At 43.9% G+C, this 23961-nt stretch overlaps 2 pseudogenes; both read right to left on the bottom strand.

Annotated features, from left to right (window-relative positions):
• Positions 1-672: 672 nt before the first annotated feature.
• LOC116502462 lies at positions 673-2610 on the bottom strand (annotated as a pseudogene).
• A 5904-nt stretch (positions 2611-8514) lies between these two features.
• LOC116523826 lies at positions 8515-23789 on the bottom strand (annotated as a pseudogene).
• Between the last annotated feature and the right edge of the window lie 172 nt (positions 23790-23961).

Below are 23961 nucleotides of genomic sequence, written 5' to 3'. Positions count from 1 at the left end.
AACTTTTGCCTCATGTGTGCAATAAGAGCAGTGCTGGGTTCCAATTTTTTTTAGAACCTCTCCTGTAGGTGTGGCCTGCTTTGTGGGAGTGGCTTGCCAGCCATGTGACCGAGTGGGAGTGGCTCGGCAATCATGTGACTGGGTGGGCGTGGCCAACTTGTAAAATGTGGTGAAACTCACTTAACAATGCTCTTGCTAAGCAACCAAAATGTTGGCTCAGAAACTCTGGCATTTGAAGCACGCAAGTCTTAAAGCTGTCAAGTTATAAGATCGTTGCACTCCTAACCCTTTAGAAAAATAATCCCAGAGATGTTCAAACTTGACAGCATTAAGAGTTTAAGTTTTAGATAGGATTCTTAGCGGGCGGGCTGGGCAGCCAATCAGTGAGAGACGGGCGTGGCAAGCGTGGTGCAGACGGGCGGGGAGGGAGCTGGAACCGGTTCTAAACGGCACGATAGATTTGTGGAACCTGTTTATAGAAGAGGTTAGAACTGGCAGGAACTCACCCCTGAATAAGAGGAGATTAAACTTCGGAAACACTATAGAAGGTGATTTGAAATTTTTCCCTTGTGTATAAAGGTACATGGCTTATAATGTTAGGCCTGATATGGAAATCATTCCCACAATCTGGATCCTTTCATAGTTTCTCTCCTGTATGTGTCCTCCGGTGTCTCACAAGCACAAAGAGTAACTGAAACTTTTCTTACACTCTGGACATTCATATGGTTTCTCTCCTGTGTGAGTCCTCTGGTGTCTCACCAAGTGTGAATTCTGAATGAAACTTTTCCCACATTCAGGACATTCAAAGGGCTTCTCTCCAGTGTGAGACCTTTAATGTATCACTAAGTGTGAATTGTGAATGAAACTTTTCCCACATTCAGGACATTCAAAGGGCTTCTCTCCAGTGTGGACCTTATGTATCACTAAGTGTGAATTCTGAATGAAACATTTCCCACAGTCAGGACATTCAAAGGGTTTCTCTCCTGTGTGACTGCTCTGGTGATTCATCAGGTTGGAATTCTGACTGAAACTTTTCCCACACTGTGGACACTCATATGGTTTCTCTCCTGTGTGAGTCCTCTGGTGGTTCACCAGGTCGGAATTTGAAATAAAACTTCTTCTACAAACTGGACACTTATAAGGTTTCTCTCCTGTGTGAGTCCTCTGGTGGTTCACCAGGTCGGAATTTGAAATGAAACTTCTTCTACAAACTGGACACTTATAAGGTTTCTCTCCTGTGTGAGTCCTCTGGTGGTTCACCAGGTTGGAATTGTGACTGAAACTTTTCCCACACTCTGGACACTCATATGATTTATCTCCTGTGTGAGTCCTCTGGTGTCTCACCAGGTCAGAATTCTGACTGAAACTTTTCCCGCACTGTGGACACTCATATGGTTTCTCTCCTGTGTGAGTCCTCTGGTGTCTCACCAGGTAGGAATTCTGACTGAAACTTTTCCCACACTGAGGACACTCAAATGGTTTCTCTCCTGTGTGAATCCTTTGGTGGATCACCAGGTTGGAATTCCGACTGAAACTTTTCCCACACTGTGGACACTCATATGGTTTCTCTCCTGTGTGAGTCCTCTGGTGGTTCACCAGGTTGGAATTCTGACTGAAACTTTTCCCACACTGTGGACACTCATATGGTTTCTCTCCTGTGTGAGTCCTCTGGTGGTTCATCAGGTTGGAATTCTGACTGAAACTTTTCCCACACTGTGGACACTCATATGGTTTCTCTCCTGTGTGAGTCCTCTGGTGGTTCATCAGGTTGGAATTCTGACTGAAACTTTTCCCACAGTGTGGACAGTCATATAGGTTCTCTCCTGTGTGAGTCCTCTGGTGTTTCATCAGGTGGGAATTTGAAATGAAACTTCTTCCACAAAGTGGACACTCATAAGGTTTCTCCTGTGTGAGTCCTCTGGTGGTTCACCAGGTTGGAATTCTGAGTGAAACGTTTTGCACAATCAGGACATTCAAAGGGCTTCTCTCCAGTGTGAGACCTTTGATGTATCACCAGGTTGGAACACTGAATGAAACATTTACCACAGTCGGGACACTCATATGTTTCTCTCCTGTGTGAGTCCTTTGGTGGTTCACCAGGTGGGAATTTGCAAGGAAACTTTTCCCCAATCAAGACATTCAAATGGTTTCTCTCCTGTGTGAATCCTCTGGTGCATCACAAGATTAGAATGGTAACCAAAACATTTCCCAGAATCAGGACATTCAAAGGGAATCTCTAATGTGTGAGTCCTCTGGTGGTTCACCAGGTTGGAATTCTGACTGAAACTTTTCCCACACTGAGGACACTCAAATGGTTTCTCTCCTTTGTGAGTCCTCTGGTGGTTCACCAGGTCAGAATTCTGACTGAAACGTTTCGCACAATCAGGACATTCAAAGGGTTTGTCCTGTGTGAGTCCTCTGGTGGTTCACCAGGGTGGAATTCTGACTGAAACTTTTCCCACACTGTGGACAGTCATATGGTTTCTCTCCTGTGTGAGTCCTCTGGTGTCTCACCAGGTGGGAATTTGCAATGAATCTTTTTCCACAAACTGTACACTCAGCATGGTTTCTCCCTGGTGTGAGTCCTCTGATGTATCACCAGATTGCCATGCTTGCGAAAGCATTTGCCACATTGAGAGCAGTAGTAGGGCATCTGTCCTCTATGAGTCCTTTCTATGAACCACAAGAGAACTATTCTGACAAAAGCTTTTGTCACATTTGTAGCATTAATTATGGCTTTTTTCCAGTGTGGATCGTCTTATGCATAATCAGTTGTGATTTGAAATCTGTGCTTTCCCACAACAGGCACAATCTATGGAGCTTTTCCACCACTGATATTATTGAGGAGGTCAAAAATAGTGTGATCCCGTTTTGTTTTGCTTTGATTGCAGCTGTTTGCTTCCTCCCAATTCGAGGCCTGTATTACTATCTGCCTGTGATGACTCCTTCAGATGCTTCCCCGATCCACTCTTCAGATGTCAGTTCAGAGGAAGATGATCACCTCCAGCCAACATCTGGAGGGAGTTGATCAATGGCTCCAGTCAGTTGTCTGACAAGGATTTGGCTGAAGCACAGCTGCAGCAGGAATCCTGATGCTTTGGTTGCGGAAAGCATGCAGCTGCAGCCAGTCAGTGAGGAGGAAGAGGAACTGCCTTTTGCCCCTAATCATTGGGAAATGGAAAATACTTTGATTTCTGGCTTGATTTGCTTTCCTTTTCAATGTTGCTTGTTATCTCAGTCATCCGGAGTGCTGTTATAGCCATCCTCTTTTGTCTATAAGTTTCAAAGAAAATGTAATTTTATAAACGGGTTGCAAATGTGTGAAAAAAGAAAAAGTATGAATGAAAAGCAAAAATGCCACAATGCTAGAATAACCTCTGACATTCATTATGATTCATTTGACTACCAAGATCCAAATTCAAATATTCATTCAATCATTAAATTCACTTGTTGACTTGGGTCAGTCACAAATTCTGAGCCCTGAAAAGGCTTATCATCAAATACAGTCAGGTGAAAAAGAAGGAACACCCTCTTCGAGTTCTATGATTTTACATATCATCACATAGGAAAAATCATCTGGTCCTTAGCAGTTTGTCCGGGTTTCAAATAACATCCAAATTAAATCAGAGTCCATGGCAAAGTATGCTCAAAGTTCCAATTTATTAAGAGATGTGTTGGCACATCTGGGAAGACATAAATCTCAGCTTCCTGGGTTTCCCCACCCAGTTGAATAGTTCATGATCTTGCCCCACACCCACAAGTACATCACATGGTCCAATCTCCACTGTTATGCTGGCAGTTCCACCCATCAGTTCTCGGTCAGGTCCAGAGTTGTAAGAAACAAAGGATGACCTTGGATTCTAGAAAGGAATTTATTTTGGCAACATCACATTCTACTCCTTACTATTCCCCATCCCAATTCCCTACTAATGAAACAGCATAGTAGAACAGAATATTAGTGTGGCAGGCCAAAAAAACCAAAAGGAACCGGTTGCAGGCCTGATACAGTTCTTAAAAATGGGTAAATATAACCTCAAATGAACAACCTATTGGACTCATATCATCTTTTTCAAAAACTTTTTGTTAAAAAAAGCCAAATGGAGAAGTGAAAAACTATAAAAAACTAAGGACACTCTTATTGCTTCCATAGGTATGAAAAGGCGAGGTAGCAGCCAAATGCTGCTAATCAGAGTGTTCTTGATAAATTATCATCAGCAAGTGTGACTACATCTATAAAAGCCAAAGTTGTAGGAGTTTTCTGGTTGACTATAAACTCTTCTCTATACTACAGTATTCTAGAGCCAAATGTGAGGCCATCTGTCCAACAGCTAAACAACAGCTAAAGCTTGGCCAACATCAGGTTATGCAACAGGACAGTGATTGCAAGCTCACCAGCAAATCCACCAACAGAATGGCTGAAAAAGGAAAGAATCAAGGTGTTGCAATGGCAGTCAAAATCCAGACCTCAATCTGATTGAAATGCTGTAGTGGGATTTCAAGAGATCTGCGCATAAACAAATGCCCACAAACCTCAATGAACTGAAGCGACGTTGTAAAGGGAGGGCCAAAATCCCTCCACAACAAGCAAGAACTGATGAAGTCATACAGAAAACAATTACTGAAAAGTTACTGCTGCTAAAGGGCGAGAATATAATAGAATGGAATAAGAATAGAATAGGAGTTGGAAGGGACCTTGGAGGTCTCTAAGTGCAACGCCCCTGCCTTAGGTAGGAAACCTTACACCACATCATAAAGTCTTAGGTTGTTCACACATGTTTCCTCTATTTTGGCTTTTCTTTTGCAGAATAAATGGTGACATGTAATATGTCATATGTTCATCTGAGGTTGTATTTATCTACTTTTAAGAATTTATAAGGACCGGACGATTTTTATTGTATTTTGGTATGTAAAACCATATGACTCAAAGAGGGTACTTTTGTTTTTCAATGACTACATATGTGGAAGTGCTGGGGATATTTTAGAATATCTATAATTGTATAAATTATAGATAATTATATATCTATAAACATACAGAGGGGATATTTGCAGCTCTACACAGATCTACAAAGGTATTATGTGGGAATATCATGTTTTAGCCTGAAAAAGTCCCAAGATGGTTAAAGTCAAACCTTCTGAGCTACTTTAGAGATCTGGAGGCTTTAACTAATGAAATGATGCCTAAAACATCTGCAAGATTTGAAGCACCAGTTATACCCCATGGAAGTCTCAGCTCCAAATAAGGGCAGAAAATACTGTCCTACTGTCCACAATCCCTTTGGTGACATCCCATTCAAGTAGTCCTCACGCTTGGGACTGGCCTTTGTGTCACCAAGGAGGAAGCATGACCTGGAAGCATGATGTCACATGACAGTCCCAACTTACATTTATCCCTTTGCAGTTGTTAAGCGAATCCCCCGTGGCTTGTTAAGGCAATTTCACATGGCTACGACTTCTTGCCAGTATCCCCCACTGACTTTGCCTATGAGAAACTAGATGGGAGGGTCACAAATGGGGATCATGATGGTGGGATGCTGCGACGATCATAAATGTTCACCGGTTGGCAGCACCGGAACCAAACAGGCCAACTTTCCCCCGGACTCTCCTCCGACTCGTCCTCAACTCACCTTCCAGCTGATGCTTTAATCCTTGGAAGAGCACAAATAACCCTCTGCACGCCACCTTCCTCCCATGAGTGATCCGGAAGAGGAAGTTCCTCTGCGCGTCACCTCCCCCCCCCCCATGCTGACTAGCAACGCAGTACTCGATGGTTTCAGTTTTAGCTCCGACAGATGCCGCTCTTGTGGTTGGCTTTCTAATGGCGGATGCTGCCTATCTGGCCACCGTCTCGTCCTCGGAGGTCGAAAAACAGGCTTGTCCTGTCTCTGCCTCAGGCATCTGCCAGATGTTTCCACTGATTACATGCAATGTGAAACTATTTAGGCACGTGAAGTTTCGCTACGTGCGGAGTCTTAAAGGATCCTGAAGTTCGGACAGAATTACGGAATGAGAGTTGGAAGGACCACCTCTCCAAGCAGGAGACCCGATACCGTTCTGGACAAACAGCTGTGCAGTCTCCTCTTTAGAAAATCCCATTGTTGGAGCTCCCACAATTCCTGGAGGCAAAGCTGTTCCACTGATTGATTGGATTCACCCACAGGGACCCTCTCAATTCTAGGAAGGATTTTTAAAAATATATATATAATTCTCCGTTACTTTTTGTCCTACTTCCAGGCACTTTGGGGGAATAGGTCGACCCCTCTTTTTCTGTGTCAGACCCTCAGTTAGTGAAACACTTCTATCTCTTAGCCGTTCTCTGCATTGAATTACACATACCCAGGCAGGGCGGGTTGCTGCTGGCATTACTGCCGTTTCAGAGTGCGCACAATTTTTATTATTACAGTATTAATAAACCTATACGCTCAAACACAGTTTGAGGCAACTGTGTCTTGCCTTGCCATAATGATCACAGCAAACCCTGACAATACTCATTTTTTCCTTGTAAAAAGTTATTGATGGTCTTACACAATGTGTTTTTAAAAATGAAGCATTTCCCACTGTATATTGCTTTCCTCACATTGCCGCCACCAGGAATATGCCACAAATATTCCAGCATCTTAGTCTTGCTATCATCAAGAGCACACAGGAGTTGCTAATAAAGCTGGAAACCCTGTGATCAAAACCAAGATCCCTTTTCCTCCTCACTCACTAGTGAGGTCATCTCCATCAGATTGATCTGCAAGGTGGAAACACCCTTTACATGTGAAATTTTACATTGCTTTTTACCTAAGCCTTGGGCCTACTACCGCACACCTTTCACCCCTCCCACCTGTTGAAGATCTCCTGGAGGCTGCCAACATTTTCAGTGCACCCACAATTCCTTAATGTGGTCTAAAGCGTTAAGGTACAAAAAAAGCAGTTTCTCCTGAGCAAAGAAATGTCCTTCTGGGACTTCAAGTGGGGAAAAACTAGCCGAGGTGGCGCAGCGGTTAGAGTGCAGCACTGCAGGCTACTTCAGCTGACTGCAGTTCTGCAGTTCAATCTCACCGGCTCAAGTTTGATTCAGCCTTCCATCCTTCCTAGGTGGGTAAAATGAGGACCCGGATTGTTGGGGGCAATATGCTGACTCTATAAACCGCTTAGAGAGGGCTGAAAGCCCTATGAAGCGGTATATAAGTCTAACTGCTATTGCTATTGCTAAAAGACACTGGAGAAATGGAGGCTGCTTGGAAAGATGGTTTATTGGTGGACAGGGCAACATGGCTTGAGCCCTGAACAGAAAAGGTGATCACATGCTTTAATATTGGTGGAGAAGAAGAGAAGGGCTGAAGAAGGGGCTTGCTAGGCTTTTTATACCCTGTTTAGTCCACCTCTCTGTTTCCTGTTACTGTGTAAGAAATGTATTCTGATTGATTGTCAGACACCCATGGGACCATGCAGGAGCTACTCTCTAGGCTGTGTTTTGAATCCAGGTATGGATGAGTTCTCAGATGCCATGTGGCCAGTTGAGTAAAGGGCCAATATTATCATGCTTTCCTGCTGTAGCTGCTGGTGAAGTCTTTATTATGTAAAGTGACTAGCCTGGCCTTCTCAATGCCCATTGACAACGTGGGGATGGACAGGAAACTACAGGCAACTATTCTCTCTCTTAAAACATGTTTCTTTCTTTTCACATCCAGAGAAATATTCTGCCTTTTCAATATTTCCTAGGATATCTAATTTTCTGGGAGTGGGCTGGATAATTTCCCACACTCCCTTGTCCTGCATGATTATACAATAAAATAGCCGAGTTCGAAGGCACCTTGGAGGTCTTCTCTTCTAGTCCAACCCCCTGCCTAGGCAGGAAACTTTATACCGTTTCAGCCAAATGGCTACCCAACATCTTCTTAAAGACTTCCAGTGTTGGGGCACTCACAACTTCTGGAGGCAAGCTGTTCCACTGATTTATTGTTCTAACTGTCAGGAATTTTCCTGAGTTCTAAGTTGCTTCTCTCCTTGATTAGTTTCCACCCATTGCTCTGTTCTACCCTCAGGTGCCTTGGAGATAGTTTGACTCCCTCTTCTTTGTGGCAACCCCTGAGATATTGAACACTGCTGTCCCCTAGTCCTTCTATTAAACTAGACATATCCTGTTCCTGCAACCCGTTCTTCATATGTTTTTAGTCTCTAGTCCCCTAATCACCTTTGTTGCTCTTCTCTGTAGCTCTTCTCTTTGTTGCTCGACTCTTGTAGAGTCTCCACATCTTTTCTACATCGTGGTGACCGAAACTGAATGCAGTATTCCAAGTGTGGCCCTCCCCAATGCATTATAAAGTACTATTAACACTTCACGTGATCTTGGTTCTATCCCTCTGTTTATGTAGCCTAGAACTGTGTGGCTTTTTTGACAGCTGCCAAAAAACCAGTGAGTGATGGGCGGGGCAAGCATGGTGCAGGGGGAGGCAGCTGGAACCGGTTCTAAATGGCACGGTAGATTTGTGGAACCTGTTCTATAGAAGAGGTTAGAAATGGCAGGAACCCACCCCTGAATAAGAGGTGATTTACTTCTGAAACCCTATAGATGGACATTTGAAGTTTCTCCCTTGTGTATAAAGGTATAAAGGCCTGATATGGAAATCATTCCTGCAATCTGGATCCTTTCATAGTTTCTTTCCTGTATGTGTCCTCTGGTGTTTCACAAGCACAGAAGAGTAACTGAAACTTTTCTTACACTCTGGACATTCATAAGGTTTCTCTCCTGTGTGAGTCCTCTGGTGTTTCACCAGGTCGGAATTCTGACTGAAACTTTTCCCACACTGTGCACACTCATATGGTTTCTCTCCTGTGTGAGTCCTCTGGTGTCTCACCAGGTGGGAATTTGCAATGAATCTTTTTCCACAAACTGTACACTCACATGGTTTCTCCCTGGTGTGACTGCTCTGATATATCACCAGATTGCCATGCTTGCGAAAGCATTTACCACATTGAGAGCAGTAGTAGGGCATCTGTCTTCTATGGGTCTTTCTATGAACCACAAGAGAACTATTCTGACAAAAGCTTTTGTCACATTTGTAGCATTAATATGGCTTTTTTCCAGTGTGGATCATCTTATGCATAATCAGTTGTGATTTGCAATCTGTGCTTTCCCCACAACAGGCACATCTATGGAGCTTTTCCACCACTGATATTATTGAGGAGGTCAAAAATATGTGTGATCCCCTGTTTAGTTTTGCTTTGATTGCAGCTGTTTGCTTCCTCCCAGTTCCAGGCCTGTATTACTGTCTGCCTGTGATGACTCCTTCAGATGCTTTCCCAGATCACGCTTCAGATGTCAGTTCAGAGGAAGATGAATCACCTCCTGGCACATCTGGAGGGGAGTTGATCAATGGCTCCAGTCAGTTGTCTGACAAGGATTTGGCTGAAGCACAGCTGCAGCAGGAGTCCTGAGGCTTTGCTTGGGGAAATCATGCAGCTGCAGCCAGTCAGTGAGGAGGAAGAGGAACTGCCTTTTGCCCCTAATCAGTGGGAAATGGAAAATACTTTGATTTCTGGCTTGATTGGCTTTCCTTTTCAATGTGCTTGTTATTCTCAGTCATCCGGAGTGCTGTTATAGCCATCCTCTTTGTCTATAAGTTTAATTAAAAAATGTAATTTTATAAACAGTTGCAAAACGTGTGAAAAAAGAAAAAGTATGAATGAAAAGCAAAAATGCCACAATGCTAGAATAACCTCTGACATTCATTATGATTCATTTGACTACCAAGATCCAAATTCAAATATTCATTCAATCATTAAATTCACTTGTTGACTTGGGTCAGTCACAAATTCTGAGCCCTGAAAAGGGTTATCATCAAATACAGTCAGGTGAAAAAGAAGGAACACCCTCTTCGAGTTCTATGATTTTACATATCATCACATACTAAAAATCACCTGGTCCTTAGCAGTTTGTCAGGGTTTCAAATAACATCCAAAATTAAATCAGAGTCCATGGCAAAGTATTGCTCAAAGTTCCGATTTATTAAGAGATGTGTTGGCACATCTGGGAAGACATAAATCTCAGCTTCCTGGGTTTTCCCCACCCAGTTGAAAATTCATGATTTTTTTTTTAAAATTTTATTTCCATTCCATTCTATACAATCACATGTTTACTGTGCATAACCGGGGCATATAACATTGAATAGTAAACACAGCCCTCACTTATATAGAAATTGCCCTCTACAATACAAGCCCAATATACCTCCTTGGCCCACCATACACCCTCTTTCAACCCCCTCCAATTTTCATTCTTCCTTCTTACATACCCCTCTACTACCTACTTTCCCCCCCTCTATCACTCCCCCTCTTAATCCATTCCCTCCCTTCCTTCTCTTCCTCCTCTCTCTCAACCTCTCCACTCTCCTTCTTCTTTCACTCAACTCCTCCCTTCGGTGTACTTCTATTACCTTCCAATATATTCAGCTTGTTCTATTTTAACACTAACATTAAAAAGCCACAGTATACAAGTGGAATCATGTACTTTAGAATTTAACACATATTGTATTTCCCCCCTCCCCCCAGAACCCCCCCTCCCTTCCCTCCCCCCGACTTCCCAGAGCCCGTACACGGTATAGCATTTTAACAATCACAGTCTAAAATATCTCAACATTGAGCTCAGCTTCTTACTGTTACCCAAATTTTAAACAGTTTAAGTTATTACTAATGTTAAACATAAACTATCTGGAGTTTCTTAGTCCCATAATGAGCAGTTTACATTGTTCGTATACATTAAACTCAGCTTCTCACCATTACACAAATTTAAACAGTTTGCTTTGTTCTGTCTATTTCCAAACCCATTAATTTTGTTCCCTTTGCGCCTCCTTCCTCTATAACACAATTTAGATACATTTCGAATTTTTCTTTTGATTTCCTCTTCCAACTTTTTTTTGCCTTTATTTATATCTCTATATATGTGTGTGTGTATATATATATATATATATTCCTACTCCTGGAAACACCAAACATGAAGTAGTCAGCAGCAGCCTGAAGATGACGAATGTGACTTCGTTGAAACGTCACCAAGACATCTCCAATTCTACGCGGGAGAAAACCCGAACAACTATATATATATATTTATTAGTGTCACAACCCCTGGTAAACCCCAATTATGGGAGGAAGCTAACTGCCTCCAACATCTGTCAATCGGCTCGTCACAAGAGTCCATCACGACAGAAACCCAATATTTTTACTGTTGCCTTTAATTGGGGCTTACCAGGGGTTGTGACACTAATATATACCTTCTTCCCTGGCTTCAGCTGATAAGGAGGGGACCTGTGGCTTGATGGCTAAGACGTTTGCCTAAGATGCAATACAGCACAGGTTCGAATCCCAGTAAGAGTATGGCTAGCTGATGAGAGCTAAATAGCTTGAAATAGATCTATACTAGTCTCTCTTTATTTATTTATCAGCACAAAAAGAAACACACACACACACACATATATATATATACACACACACACACACATACACACCTTCACACACATATATATGTATATATATGTACGTACATATATATACATATATATTTTTATATTCATTATTACTCCTCTCATATATGCTTTTCTTGGGTCTCCTAGAAATTCCCTAAATATGCCCTTATTCATATTCCGAACATGACATTCAAATAGCAATTTTTACAATCATTAATATACTTTTCATATCAAAATAGCTCCCATTCGACCTCCAAGATCTTCTTACCTACACTACCCTTCCCAATTCCATCCAAACTGGGCCATGATCCAAAAGAACCCCCACCACAATCTCCGTCCTCTTCGCCCCAGAAAATAAATCATCAGTAATTTATATAAAAGTTCATAATTATCCATCAAGTCAATATCTTTTCTTCAGTATGCAACTATGTCATTTTTCTTTTGCATGACAGAAGTCACAAAGTATTGACCATGTTCGAGATTGAGGCTGTTTGAAATAGCAAAATATTTTCTTTCTCTTTTATAAAAAGTTCGGACATAACTCCTTAATCAATGGCCAATAACTATTAAAGTTGTTGCAGTCTGCCTTATTTCCCCATTCGTCTGGTAGTCGTACCGCTAGGTCCTTGTTCTCTGATCCCTTGCCCTACCGGGAAGGAAAGATGATGCTTTCTATCTTCTGGTTGTATAATTTGTTGTTTATCTTGTCCTTCTCGTTGTCTTTCTCCGGATCCAGATGATTCAGAATGTCCCACCTTCAGGGTCTTATAATAGAAATCTCGGGCTTCCCATACAGAGTTGAGACGATATTTTTGCTCACCAAGTGTAATTATAATACCAAATGGCACATCCCATCTATACTGTATCTGACAGTTTCTGAGTTCTTCCACTAGAAAAGCGTAATCTCTCCTGGCTCTTAACATTTGGGGTGGTATTTCTTTGAAGACAATCAAATCCTGTCCGCCAATTTGTAGCTTGGTATTATAAGACTTTGTAGTATCTGATTTCTAGACTCTCTTGTAGCAAAATATATGATTACATCTCGAGGGAGCTGTCTCTGTTTTGCCGTCCAAGAATTATGGCGGTAAATTTTTTCAATCTGCCAATCAAAGTTGATTCCCGGTCTTCCCACCAGATGACTGAAGGCCTCTGAGAAAATCTGTTTCAGGTCCTCCTGTTCCCTTTCACGCAGTCCCGATTCTTAATGCAAGCTCCATCTTTTTATAATTTATCATAACGACTTGTTTTTCTGTATATTCAACTTTTTGTTGCATCACTTCGATTTTGGATGTCAAGTTGGTATTGGCTTCCTCCAGAAGCTCTAACTTATCTTCCATTCCAGCTTTTTCAACTTTTTGTTGCATCACTTCGATTTTGGATGTCAAGTTGGTATTGGCTTCTTCCAGAAGCTCTAGCTTATCTTCCATTCCAGCTTTTTCAATTTTTTGTTGCATCACTTCGATTTTGGATGTCAAGTTGGTATTGGCTTCCTCCAGAAGCTCTAGCTTATCTTCCATTCCAGCAACATACTCTGTCACTACAGTTACAAGTCCAATCATGTCTTCCTTTGTATTAGCAATCCTAGTGTCAAACTTGTCACAAAAGTCTGTAATAAGTTGCTTTATCTCCTCTCTGAATTCTCTAAGTGTCTCAAAAAGAAATTCTTTCGTTAGCAAATCTCCAGTAGGGGGCGTAGAAGGTAAAGGCTGCGACTTCATGCCAAATGCATGAGGTGTATTGCTAAAAGGACGTCTCCCCGACTTTGATTTTGGTGCCATTATTTCAAACAATTAGTCAAGAATTACTCGAACTCTGCTGGCCCATTATGTAACTTGTAAGAGAAGAAAGTGTTGAGTCCCCCCTTTATTTGTTCATAGAGGTTTTTCAAAAGATTTCAAAAAAGAGCGTTGTAACAAAGCACGTCTCAAAAAAATTAGCATTGTAGTGTAACAGTTCATATTCATCTGTGTTTAAAATATCTCTATATTGTCAAGGAGGCTTAACAGCTTTTAAGAATTGATAAGAAAAAGAAAAAGAAATTCTTGGTAGGTCTTCAAGGAAACAATGTTAATTAGTCGGAGAATGCTCTCAGGCAATACCTTTGATTTTGCTCTCTGTCGGCTGTGCCAGGAAGCTAAAAATATACAAATGCGAAAGCTACAAGATCGCCATCTTAGAACCAATTACACAAAGGTTTTTTTTTTTATCACATTGAAACTGGGATTTTTGGTAGGGGGAAAAAAAATAAAGTTCTCAAGTTCAGTCTCTGCCTGTATTAATTTCAATAACATAGTTATAAAAATTGTCCAAGGGAGGGGGGGGGCGGTTTCTCGCCTTGTGCTGTAAAAAAAACAGCTGAGATTTTCTGGCCGAAGTAGATGACTCAGCCTTGGCTGACTCTTCCCCTCCGTTCGCAGCCCCCACAAAAAAAACCTGCGAACTTCAAAGAAGACTCTTGCCGACTGAGTCGCTCTCTGCTTTTTTCTTGCCTGAAAAAAGAGATATCTAATAGATATTAAATAGATAACGAACCAGGAATCTGGGGGCAGCTCCATTAAGCTGCCGACAACGGCAAGCCCCTCCCCGGAAGTCCCCACCCAGGTGAAAGTTCATGATCTTGCCCCCACACCCACACGTCCATCACATGGTCCAATCTTCCACTGTTATGCTGGCAGTTCCACCCAGATCCAGTTCCGGTCAGGCGCAGAGGTGTAGAAACAAAGGATGACCTTGGATTCTAGAAAGGAATGTTATTTTGGCAACATCACATTCTACTCCTTACTATTCCCCATCCCAATTCCCTACTAATGAAACAGCATAGTAGAATAGAACATTAGTGTGGCAGGCCAAAAAACCCAAAAGGAACCAGCTGCAGGCCTGACACAGTTCTTAAAAATGGGTAAATATAACCTCAAATGAACAACCTATTGGACTCAAATCATCTTTTTCAAAAACCTTTTTGTTAAAAAAGCCAAAATGGAGAAGTTAAAAACTATAAAAAACTAAGGACACTCTTACTGCTTCCATAGGTATGAAAAGGCGAGGTAGCAGCCAAATACTGCTAATCAAGTGCTCTTGATAAATTATCATCAGCAAGTGTGACTATATAAAAGCCAAAGTTGTAGGAGTTTTCTGGTTGACTATAAACTCTTCTCTATACTACAGTATTCTAGAGCCAAATGTGAGGCCATCTGTCCAATAGCTAAACAACAGCTAAAGTTTGGCCAACATCGGGTTATGCAACAGGACAATAATATACCGTGTACGGGCTCTGGGAAGTCGGGGGGGCGGAGGGAGGTAGGGTCCTAGGGGGGAGGGGGGGACGGGGAAAATATAGTATGTGCTGGATTTTAAAGTAATATGATTGCACTTGTATACTGTTGAATTTTTAATTCTAGTGTAAAAATAGGAAGCTGAATATATTGATTGATAGTAGAAATACACCGAAGGGAGGAGCAGAAGGAAAGAAGCAAGAGGGGTAGAGAGGGTGGGAGAGAGGATCGGAGGGAGGGTGAGATGGAAGGGAGGAAGTCTATTGGGAGAGAGGAGTAATAGAGGGGGAGGGGAAGTAGGGCAGAGGGGAATGTTGGAGGGGAGAAAGGAAAGTTGGAGGGGGAGTCCTCTGGTGTCTCACCAAGTGTGAATTCTGAATGAAACTTTTCCCACATTCAGGACATTCAAAGGGCTTCTCTCCGGTGTGAGACCTTTGATGTATCACCAGGTTGGAATACTGAATGAAACATTTCCCACAGTCAGGACATTCAAAGGGCTTCTCTCCAGTGTGAATCCTCTGGTGCGTCACAAGATAAGAATGGTAACCAAAACTTTTCCCACAATCAAGACATTCAAAGGGTTTCTCTCATGTGTGAGTCCTCTGGTGGCTCACCAGGTGGGAATTCTGACAGATACTTTTCCCACACTGTGGACACTCATAAGGTTTCTCCCCAGTGTGTGTCCTCTGGTGTATTATTAGACTGGAATTCTGACTGAAACTTTTCCCACAATCAAGACATTCAAAGGGTTTCTCTCCTGTGTGAGTCCTCTGGTGTTTCACCAGGTGGGAATTCTGACTGAAACCTTTCCCACACTGTGGACACTCATATGGTTTCTCTCCTGTGTGAGTCCTCTGGTGTCTCACAAGGCTGGAATTTGAAATGAAACTTCTTCCACAAACTGGACACTCATAAGGTTTCTCTCCTGTGTGAGTCCTCTGGTGTATCACCAGGTCGGAATTTGAAATAAAACTTCTTCCACAAACTGGACACCCATAAGGTTTCTCTCCTGTGTGAGTCCTCTGGTGGTTCACCAGGTGGGAATTCCTTCTGAAACTTTTTCCACAAACTGGACACTCGTAAGGTTTCTCTCCTGTGTGAGTCCTCCGGTGTTTCACCAGGTCGGAATTTGAAATGAAACTTCTTCCACAAACTGGACACTTATAAGGTTTCTCTCCTGTGTGAGTCCTCTGGTGTATCACCAGGTCAGAATTTGAAATGAAACTTCTACCACAAAGTAGAAACTCGTAAGATTTCTCTCCGGTGTGAGTCCTCTGGTGTCCCACCAAGTCAGAATTCCTTCTGAAACTTCTCCCACAAACTGGACACTCGTAAGGTTTCTCTCCTGTGTGAGTCCTCTGGTGTTTCACAAGATCGGAATTTGAAATGAAACTTCTTCCACAAACTGGACACTCATAAGGTGTCTCTCCTGTGTGAGTCCTCTGGTGGTTCACTAGGTCAGAATTCTGACTGAAACTTTTCCCACACTGTGGACACTCATATGGTTTCTCTCCTGTGTGAGTCATCTGGTGTCTCACCAAGTGTGAATTCTGAATGAAACTTTTCCCACAATCAAGACATTCAAAAGGTTTCTCTCCTGTGTGAGTCCTCTGGTGGTTCACTAGGTCAGAATTCTTTCTGAAACTTTTCCCACAATCAAGACATTCAAAGGGTTTCTCTCCTGTGTGAGTGCTCTGGTGATTCATCAGGTTGGAATTCTGACTGAAACATTTCCCACACTGTGGACACACATATGGTTTCTCTCCTGTGTGAGTCCTCTGATGTCTCACCAAGTGTGAATTATGAATGAAACTTTTCCCACAATCAAGACATTCAAAGGGTTTCTCTCCTGTGTGAGTCCTCTGGTGTTTCACCAGGTGGGAATTTGAAATGAAACTTCTTCCACAAAGTGGACACTCATATGGTTTCTCTCCTGTGTGAGTCCTCTGGTGTCCCACCAAGTCAGAATTCCTTCTGAAACTTCTTCCACAAACTGGACACTCGTAAGGTTTCTCTCCTGTGTGAGTCCTCTGGTGGTTCACTAGGTCAGAATTCTGACTGAAACTTTTCCCACACAGTGGACACTCATATGGTTTCTCTCCTGTGTGAGTCCTCTGGTGTTTCACAAGGTTGGAATTTGAAATGAAACTTCTTCCACAAACTGGACACTCATAAGGTTTCTCTCCAGTGTGAGTCCTCTGGTGTCTCACCAAGTGTGAATTCTGAATGAAACTTTTCCCACAATCAAGACATTCAAAGGGTTTCTCTCCTGTGTGAGTCCCCTGGTGGTTCACCAGGTTGGAATTCTGACTGAAACCTTTCCCACACTGTGGACACTCATATGGTTTCTCTCCTGTGTGAGTCCTCTGGTGTTTCACAAGGTCGGAATTTGAAATGAAACTTCTTCCACAAACTGGACACTTATAAGGTTTCTCTCCTGTGTGAGTCCTCTGGTGGATCACCAGGTGAGAATTCTTTCTGAAACTTTTCCCACAAGCAGGACATTCAAAGGGTTTCTCTCCTTTGTGAGTCCTCTGGTGGTTCACCAGTTCAGAATTCTGACTGAAACTTTTCCCACACTGAGGACACTCAAATGGTTTCTCTCCTTTGTGAGTCCTCTGGTGGTTCACCAGGTCAGAATTCTGACTAAAACGTTTCCCACAATCGGTACATTTAAAGGGTTTCTCTCCTGTGTGAGTCCTCTGGTGTCTCACCAGGTGGGAATTTGCAATGAATCTTTTTCCACAAACTGTACACTCACATGGTTTCTCCCTGGTGTGAGTCCTCTGATGTATCACCAGATTGCCATGCTTGCGAAAGCATTTACCACATTGAGAGCAGTAGTAGGGCATCTGTCCTCTATGGGTCTTTCTATGAACCACAAGACAACTATTCTGACAAAAGCTTTTGTCACATTTGTGGCATTAATATGGCTTTTTTCCAGTGTGGATCATCTTATGCATAATCAGTTGTGATTTGCAATCTGTGCTTTCCCCACAACAGGCACATCTATGGAGCTTTTCCACCACTGATATTATTGAGGAGGTCAAAAATATGTGTGATCCCGTTTAGTTTTGCTTTGATTGCAGCTGTTTGCTTCCTCCCAATTCGAGGCCTGTATTGCTATCTGCTTGTGATCACTCCTTCAGATGCTTTCCCAGATCACTCTTCACATGTCAGTTGAAAGGAAGATGAATCACCTCCGGCCTACATCTGGAGGGGAGTTGATCAATGGCTCCAGTCAGTTGTCTGACAAGGATTTGGCTGAAGCACAGCTGCAGCAGGAATCCTGAGGCTTTGGTTGCGGAAAGCATGCAGCTGCAGCCAGTCAGTGAGGAGGAAGAGGAACTGCCTTTTGCCCCTAATCAGTGGGAAATGGAAAAAACTTTGATTTCTGGCTTGATTTGCTTTCCTTTTCAATGTTGCTTGTTATTCTCAGTCATCCGGAGTGCTGTTATAGCCATCCTCTTTGTCTATAAGTTTCAAAGAAAATGTAATTTTATAAACGGTTGCAAAATGTGTGAAAAAAGAAAAAGTATGAATGAAAAGCAAAAATGCCACAATGCTAGAATAACCTCTGACATTCATTATGATTCATTTGACTACCAAGATCCAAATTCAAATATTCATTCAATCATTAAATTCACTTGTTGACTTGGGTCAGTCACAAATTCTGAGCCCTGAAAAGGGTTATCATCAAATACAGTCAGGTGAAAAAGAAGGAACACCCTCTTCGAGTTCTATGATTTTACATATCATCACATAGGAAAAAATCATCTGGTCCTTAGCAGTTTGTCAGGGTTTCAAATAACATCCAAAATTAAATCATAGTCCATGGCAAAGTATTGCTCAAAGTTCCAATTTATTAAGAGATGTGTTGGCACATCTGGAAAGACATAAATCTCAGCTTCCTGGGTTTTCCCCACCCAGGTGAAAGTTCATGATCCTGCCCCCACACCCACAAGTCCATCACATGGTCCAATCTTCCACTGCTATGCTGGCAGTTCCACCCATCCAGTTCCGGTCAGGCCCAGAGGTGTAGAAATAAAGGATGACCTTGGATTCTAGAAAGGAATGTTATTTTGGCAACATCACATTCTACTCCTTACTATTGGAATTGATTTTATTTGTAGGCCGCCCTTTTCCCTGAGGGGACTCAGGGCGGCTCACAGAAACCAGGGAGAGGGGAATACAATACAATACAATACTAAGACAACAACACATAATAAAAAATAATGCGCAACATGCATACAACATTCGGGCGGGGTAATGGTCCTTATCCCCAGGCCTGACGGGCGAGCCAGTTCTTCAAGGCTGTGCGGAAGGCCTGGACGGTGGAGAGGGTACGAATCTCTACGGGGAGCTCGTTCCAAAGGGTCGGGGCCGCTACTGAGAAGGCCCTCCTCCTTGTGGTTGCCAGCCGACATTGGCTGGCCGATGGGATGCGGAGGAGGCCTAACCTATGAGATCTTATAGGCCGTAGGGAGGTAATTGGCAGAAGGCGGTCTCTCAAGTATCCAGATCCACTGCCATGTAGGGCTTTATGGGTGGTCAATAGCACCTTGAAGCGCATCCGGAGATCGACAGGTAGCCAGCGCAGCTCGCGGAGGATAGGTGTAATGCGGGTGAATCGGGGTGCACCCGCAATCACTCGCGCGGCTGCGTTCTGCACTAGCTGAAGTCGCCGGATGCTCTTCAAGGGCAGCCCCATGTAGAGCACATTGCAGTATTCCAGCCTAGAAATCACGAGGGCCCGAGTGACTGTTGTGAGGGCCTCCCGGTTCAGGTAGGGTCGCAACTGGCGCACCAGGCGTACCTGGGCGAATGCCCCCCTGGTCACAGCCGCTATATGATGGTCGAATGACAGCTGTGAATCCAGGAGGACTCCCAAGTTGCGAACCCTCTCTGAGGGGTGTAGAATTTTACCCCCCAGCCTGAGTGTTGGATTAGTGGCCGAATTTTTGGGAGGAAAACACAACAGCCACTCGGTCTTTTCTGGGTTGAGCACAAGCTTGTTAATCCTCATCCAGTCCATGACGGCTTCGAGCCCCCGGTCCATTACGTCAACCGCTTCATTGATTTGGCACGGGGCGGACAGATACAATTGAGTATCGTCCGCATATTGATGGTATCTAATCCCGTGCCTACGGATGATCTCTCCCAGCGGTTTCATGTAAATGTTAAATAGTAGGGGGGATAAGACCGAACCCTGCGGCACCCCATATTTCAGGGGCCTTGGGGACGATCTCTGCCCTCCCACTAACACCGACTGCGACCTGTCCGAGAGGTAGGAGGAGAACCACCGTAACACGGTGCCTCCCACTCCCACCTCCCGCAGTCTTCGCAGAAGGATACCATGGTCGATGGTATCGAAAGCCGCTGAGAGGTCAAGGAGGACCAGGATGGAGGGATGTCCTTCATCTCTGGCTCTCCAGAGATCATCCATCAATGCGACCAAGGCGGTTTCAGTGCTGTAACCGGGTCTGAAGCCTGACTGGAAGGGGTCTAGGTAGTCTGCTTCCTCCAAGGACCGTTGGAGCTGGAAGGCCACCACCTTCTCAACAACCTTCCCCAGAAAGGGGAGGTTGGAGACCGGGCGGTAGTTATTAAGGACAGCTGGATCTAGGGATGGCTTCTTCAGGAGGGGTCTCACCACCGCCGCCTTCAGTGCGGCGGGGAAGTTCCCCTCCCGAAGGGAGGCGGTTACAACCGCCTGGATCCAGCCTCGTGTCACCTCACTGCAGTTAGAAACCAGCCATGAGGGACACGGATCCAAAGCACAGGTGGAGGAACTCACAGCTCTCATGGCCTTGTCCACATCCCCGGGGGTAACCTCCTGAAACTCAACCCAGAGCTGTTGTACTTGGTCCCCCTGAGTCTCGGCTGGAACTGCAGATGTGGAGTCCAAGTCCGTCCGAAACCGAGCAATTTTGTCCGCTAAGAATTGGGCATATTCTTCAGCTCTGCCCTGCAAGGGTTCCCCCGCCTCCCTTTTGTTCAACAGGGAGCGGGTTATCCTAAACAGGGCGGCTGGGCGGGACTCAGCGGACGCAACCATTGCGGTCGGTTCCTCCTCCCTACAGTGGGGGTTTGGCCTCCGGAAGTCGAGCCTCAGTAGGCAATGGTCTGACCACGACAGGGGTATGATGTCACTCCCCCTCAGACCAAGATCACACATCCACTGCTCCGAGAGAAATACAAGGTCAAGCATGTGTCCCGCCGAGTGGGTTGGGCCTCGGATTACTTGAGTCAAGCCCATGGCTGTCATGGAAGCCATGAACTCCTGCGCCCCATCAGAGTTTTCACCGAGCGTCGGCAGATTAAAGTCCCCCAGGACCATCAACCTAGGGAACTCAACTGCCAGCTCGGCTACTGACTCGAGGAGCGAGGGGAGGGCTGCTGCAACGCTGTTGGGAGGCAGGTACGTTAGCAGCAAACCCACTTGACCCTTGAGGTCCAACTTTAACAGCAAAGACTCACACCCGACAATCTCCGGAGCAGGGACCCTACGAGGAACTAACGACTCCCGGATAACAACGGCCACACCCCCACCCCTTCCCTGGGCTCTCGGCTGATGCAGCACCTGAAATCCTTCTGGGCACAGTTCTACAAGGGGGACTCCTCCCTCTGGGCCCAGCCAGGTCTCAGTAATACATGCCAGGTCTGCCCTCTCGTCTAAAATTAAGTCCCGGACTATTCCCCATCCCAATTCCCTACTAATGAAACAGCATAGTAGAATAGAATATTAGTGTGGCAGGCCAAAAAACCCAAAAGGGACCGGCTTCAGGCCTGACACAGTTCTTAAAAATGGGTAAATATAACCTCAAATGAACAACCTATTGGACTCATATCATCTTTTTCAAAAACCTTTTTGTTTAAAAAGCCAAAATGGAGAAGTGAAAAACTATAAAAAACTAAGGACACTCTTACTGCTTCCATAGGTATGAAAAGGCGAAGTAGCAGCCAAATGCTGCTAATCAAGTGCTCTTGATAAATTATCATCAGCAAGTGTGACTACATCTATAAAAGCCAAAGATGTAGGAGTTTTCTGGTTGACTATAAACTCTTCTCTATACTACAGTATTCTAGAGCCAAATGTGAGGCCATCCGTCCAACAGCTAAACAACAGCTAAAGCTTGGCCAACATCGGGTTATGCAACAGGACAGTGATTGCAAGCTCACCAGCAAATCCACAACAGAATGGCTGAAAAAGGAAAGAATCAAGGTGTTGCAATGGCAGTCAAAGTCCAGACCTCAATCTGATTGAAATGCTGTAGTGGGATCTCAAGAGATCTGCGCGTAAACAAATGCCCACAAACCTCAATGAACTGAAGCCATGTTGTAAAGGGAGGGCCAAAATCCCTCCACAACAAGCAAGAAACTGATGGTCATACAGAAAACAATTACTGAAAAGTTACTGCTGCTAAAGGTGAGAATAGAATAGAATAGAATAGAATAGAATAGAATAGAATAGAAGTTGGAAGGGACCTTTGAGGTCTTCAACTGAAACGCCCCTGTTTAGGTAGGAAACCTTACATCACATCCGAAAGTGTTAGGTTTTCACACGTTTCTCTATTTTGGCTTTTTTTTTGTAGAATAAATGGTGACATGATGTAATATGTCATATGTTCATCTGAGGTTGCATTTACCTCTAAGGACCAGATGATTTTTATTGTATTTTTCTATGTAAAACCATATAAAGAGGGTGGACTTTTGTTTTTCACATGACTACATATCTGGAAGTGCTGTGGACATTTTAGAATATCTATAATTGTATAATTATAGATAATTATATATCTATAAGCATACAGAGGAGAACCCTACAGCTCTACCCAGATCTACAAAGATATATATGTGGAAAAATCCATGTTTTTAGCCTGAAAAATGTCCCAAAATGGTTAAAGTCAAACCTTCTGAGCCAACTTTAGAGATATGGGGGCTTTAACTAATGAAATGATGCCTAAAACCTCCACAAGATTTGAAGCACCAGTTATACCCATGGAAGTCCTCAGCTCCAAATAAGGGCAGAAAATTCTGTCCTACTGTCCACAATCCCTCTGGTGACATCCCCATTCAAGTAGTCCTCACGCTTGGGACTGGCATTTGTGTCACTAAGCAGCCTGATCAAGAAGCATGATGTCACATGACAGTCCCAACTTACATCTGTCCCTTTGCAGTTGTTAGGCGAATCTCTGTGGGTTGTTAAAGGCAATTTCACATGGCTACGACTTCTTGCCAGTATCCTCCACTGACTTTGCCTATGAGAAACTAGCTGGGAGGGTCACAAATGGGGATCATGATGATGGGATGCTCCGACCATCATAAATGTTCACCGGTTGGCAGCACCCGAAGCAAACAGGCCAACTTTCCCCCGGACTCTGCTCCGACTTGTCTTCAACTCACCTTCCAGCTGATGCTTTGATCCTTGGAAGAGCACAAATAACCCCCTGCACGCCACCTTCCTCCCATGAGTGATCCGGATGCGGAAGTTACTCTGCGCGTCTCCTCGCTCACCCCCCCATCCTGTCTAGTAACGCAGTACTCGATGGTTTCAGTTTTAGCTCCGACAGATGCCGCTCTTATGTTGGCTTTCTAATCGCGGATGCTGCCTATCTGGCCACCGTCTCGTCCTCGGAGGTCGAAAAACAGGCTTGTCCTGTCTCTGCCTCAGGCATCTGCCAGATGTTTCCACTGATTACATGCAATGTGAAACTATTTAGCACGTGAAGTTTCGCTACGTGCGGAGTCTTAAAGGTTTCTGAAGTTCGGACAGAATTACGGAATGGGAGTTGGAAGGACCACCTCTCCAAGCAGGAGACCCGATACCGTTCTGGACAAACAGCTGTGCAGTCTCCTTTTTAGAAAATCCCATTGTTGGAGCTCCCACAATTCCTGGAGGCAAAGCTGTTCCACTGATTGATTGGATTCACCCACAGGGACCCTCTCAATTCTAGGAAGGATTTTTTAAAAATATATATAATTCTCCGTTACTTTTTGTCCTACTTCCAGGCACTTTGGGGAATAGGTCGACCCCTCTTTTCTGTGTCAGACCCTCAGTTAGTGAAAGACTGCTATCTCTTAGCCATTCTCTGCATTGAATTACACATACCCAGGTCAGGGGTGGGTTGCTGCCGGGATTACTGCCGTTTCGGAGTGCGCACAATTTTTATTATTGCAGTATTATCAATAAACTTATACGCTCAAACACAGTTTGAGGCAACTGTGTCTTGCCTTGCCATAATGATCAC

Source organism: Thamnophis elegans, chromosome 2, assembly GCF_009769535.1.
Source record: "Thamnophis elegans isolate rThaEle1 chromosome 2, rThaEle1.pri, whole genome shotgun sequence".
Taxonomy (NCBI): Eukaryota; Metazoa; Chordata; class Lepidosauria; order Squamata; family Colubridae; genus Thamnophis; species Thamnophis elegans.
This window is presented reverse-complemented; position numbering and strand designations above follow the sequence as displayed.